Source organism: Nanorana parkeri, unplaced genomic scaffold (genome assembly GCF_000935625.1).
Source record: "Nanorana parkeri isolate BGI_ZX_2015 unplaced genomic scaffold, ASM93562v1 scaffold1038, whole genome shotgun sequence".
NCBI lineage: Eukaryota > Metazoa > Chordata > Amphibia > Anura > Dicroglossidae > Nanorana > Nanorana parkeri.
Window position 1 is genome coordinate 60,482 of NW_017307306.1, and position 4,163 is coordinate 64,644.

Here is a 4,163-nt window from a genome sequence, read left to right on the forward strand (position 1 = left end):
AGGGCAACCAAACTAATTAGGGGTATGGAGGACCAGAGCTACGAGACAAGGCTACTAAATTTAAACATGTTCACATTGGAGGTGAGGAGATTAAGGGGGGATATGGTCTCCATGTACAAAATGTTCAATGGTGGTAGCAACATTAGCGATAAACTGTTTAAAATTAACTCCATTACAAAAACTAGAGGCCACCACCTAAAATTGGTGGAAAAAAAATTCCAGCACAAGGGGCGAAGGGGGTTCTTCACAGTAAGATCAGTTAGGGTCTGGAACTCACTGCCACAGGTGGTGATTTCAGCAAATAATGTGGAATTGTTCAAGAAACTTTTGGACGATTTCTTAAGGGACCGCAATATACAGGGGTACAGGTACTCCTAGAATGAGATCATAATAGGTTGGACTTGATGGACTAATGTCTTTATTCAAACTCAAATACTATGTAACTATTTAATATTGCAAAATATGATCTAGGGTAAAATCATGACAGCTACAACAAAAATGAGATTAGATGAGATAGCGCCAACAGTTTGCGCAGCGCTTTTCAATATAAGGAAGACATTACAATCACAATACAATTCAAGACAAGATGGTCAGAAGGGCCCTGACCGTAAGGACTTACAATCGAAAAGGGAGGGGCAAGTGATACATGAGGAGGTAGCTGTGTAGGGATGAATAGTTGGATGAATTGGCTCACCTACACTCCCAAATAGAAATAGCTGGGAAGCAGGGTAATGTTGTTGTAATGGGTGACTTTAATTATTCAGACATCGATTGGTCTAATGCAGGGGTCAGCAACCTGGAACACTCAAAGAGCCATTTGGACCCGTTTCCCACAGAAAAGAAAACACCGGGAGCCACAAAACCCTTTTTACATCTAAAATGAAGATAACACATCATATATCGGTTTTGACCTTTATGCTAAGTATAGTATGTATATAGGTATATGTGGGCTTAGTAACGCACTGGACTCTGGGCTTAACTGAGACCCTGCAGAGCACACCATAGATCCTGCACAGCCCATCTGAGACTCTCTATAGTGGGCTCCACCGGTCCTCAGGTGGGCTGGTCGCTGGGGTCCCTTTCCCTGTACCTCCTCCCAACACCTCTTACCTGTTGCTGCTGGTGCCCGGGCTCCTCCACCCCCTCCCCTGTCACCTCTGCCATGCCTCCACTGGTACAGCTGATATTCATGTAAGAGGCCCCCCTCACATGGCTACTGGCCGTGTCCCCCCTGATGGCGGTGTTCTATCAAAGTTTGTGACTACGTTACAATGTGTGACCGGTGACGTGGTCACACATTTCAATGTAATCCCGCCCAGTTTTTTGGCGGTGGAATGTGTGACCGCCAATAGGTGAACGCATTCCAGCGCTTTCTCAGCTATTCCCGGGCAGATTGGCATAGCAAATCTTATGTGCAGGACAACCGATCTGCCCTGGAACAGCTGATCGGTCCTGAAATGTCACTTGACTCTGCGACTGCGATCTCACATTCCACCGCACTCACAAGTTGAAGTGACATTTCAGGACCGATCAGCTGTTCCAGGGCGGATCATTTCTCCTGCACATAAGATTTGCAATGCTGATCTGCCCTGGACAGGGAGCCGCAGCAGGGGGATGAAAGAGCCACATGCGGCTCCGGAGCCACAGGAGGTTGCTGACCCCTGGTCTAATGGAACCTCTCAATCGATAAAGGCGGGATGTTTTCTGAACCTGTTGAGGGACAATTTCATGGATCAAATGGTTGAGGTCCCAACTAGGAAAAATTTAATATTAGATTTAATAATTTCCAATAATGGGGACTTAGTTGCAGACATAGCCATTGGAGAGACAATGGGTAATAGTGATCACAATGTGATTACTTTTAATATTGGGTACAGAAAAGAGAAGGGTGCTGGTTAGACAAGAACACTAAACTTCAGGAAGGCAAAATTTGATAAGCTGTGCCAGCTAGTATGTGACACCAAATGGGAAAATGTATTTCTCACACTGAACACTGACCAGAAGTGGGATTATTTTAATAATACATTACATAATGCTATTACCAAGTGTAACAAAAATAAAAGATCAATAACTAAACCAGTATGACTAAATAAGACAGTAAAACAACACATCAAGGACAAGAGCATGGCATTTAAAAAATATAAGATGGAGGATGGCTTTGGCATTCCAGAACTACAAGGAATGTAATAAGAGATGTAAACATAAAATTCGGGCAGCTAAAATAGAGTGCGAGAAGCATATCGCCACAGTTAGTAAAAGGAACCCAAAAAAATTCTACCAATATATAAACAGTAAAAAGACAAGAAAGGAGCAAATTGGCCCAATAAAAGGTGAGAATGGGAGATTAGTCACAAGCGACAAGGAGAGGGCCGAGGTGTTGAATTCTTTTTTCTCCTCGGTATACACTCGGGAAAAGGATGGGTTTAATGTAGATAAGAATACAAGTGTCTTGTTGCAAAATATACCTTAGTGGCTGACAATAGCCGGGGTTCAACATAAAATTGAAAAACGTAATGCCAATAAAGCTTTAGGACCAGCTAACCTGCACCCCAATGTACTTAAAGAACTCAGCAACGTTATAGCGAGACCATTATTCATCATTTTCAAGGACTCCTTAACAAGTGACTGGTGGAGGGCTACGTTAGTACCGATATTCAAAAAAGGGTCAAGATGCCAACCTGGGAACTACAGACCAGTCAGTCTTACATCCATAGTTTGCAAACTGTTAGAGGGAATGATAAAGGACTACTTAGTAGAATTTGTTCATGATAATGGTATAATAAATGACAATCAGCATGGATTTAGGAAGGACCGTTCATGCCAGACCAACCTACTAACATTCTATGAAGAAGTAAGTAGAGATTTGGATGGAGGGAGGCTGGTGTATGTGGTGTATTTGGATTTTTCAAAAGCATTTGACACAGTACCTCATAAACGCTTACTACACAAGCTGAGGTCTATGGGCATAGATGAAATGTTGTGTACATGGCTAGAGAACTGGCTACAGGAACGTGTCCAGGGAGTATCGATAAATGGCTCCTTTTCAGATTGGTCTAAGGTCATGAGTGGTGTGCCTCAGGGTTCTGTGCTAGGCCCCATACTATTCAACCTGTTTATTAACTATAAGTAGAGATCTGGATGGAGGGATGGTGGTGGATGTGGTGTATTTGGATTTTTCAAAAGCATTTGACACAGTACCTCATAAACGCTTACTACACAAGCTGAGGTCTATGGGCATAGATGAAATGTTGTGTACATGGCTAGAGAACTGGCTACAGGAACGTGTCCAGGGAGTATCGTTAAATGGCTCCTTTTCAGATTGGTCTAGGGTCATGAGTGGTGTGCCTCAGGGTTCTGTGCTAGGCCCCATACTATTCAACCTGTTTATTAACGATAAGTAGAGATCTGGATGGAGGGAGGCTGGTGGATGTGGTGTATTTGGATTTTTCAAAAGCATTTGACACAGTACCTCATAAACGCTTACTACACAAGCTGAGGTCTATGGGCATAGATGAAATATTGTGTACATGGCTAGAGAACTGGCTACAGGAACGTGTCCAGGGAGTATCGATAAATGGCTCCTTTTTCAGATTGGTCTAAGGTCATGAGTGGTGTGCCTCAGGGTTCTGTGCTAGGCCACATACTATTCAACCTGTTTATTAACGATATCGGGGAGGGCGTAAATAGTCATGTCTCCATGTTTTCTGATGATACTAAAAATGGGAGGGTAATAGACACGGACTTAGACTGTAGAACATAACAGGAGGACCTGGATAAAATAGGGGAGTGGGCAACTATTTGGCAGATGAGGTTAATGTCGATAAATGTAAAGTAATGCACTTTGGGGTTAAAAATAGGCAAATGGAATACACATTATTGGGTACTCCTCTAGTGAAGTCAGAAATGGAAAAAGATCTGGGGGTCATAGTAGACCACAGATTAAATAATAACTTGCAATGCCAGGCTGCTGCAAACAAAGCGAGCAGAGTACGGTCTTGTATTAAAAAGGGAATTTAGTGTGGAGACAAATCTATAATTTTACCACTTTATAGATTGCTAATTCAGCCTCATCTGGAGTATGCGGTCCAATTTTGGTCACCAATACACAGAAAGGATGTCCTTGAGCTGGAAAGAGTCCAGAGAAGGGCAACCAAACTAATTAA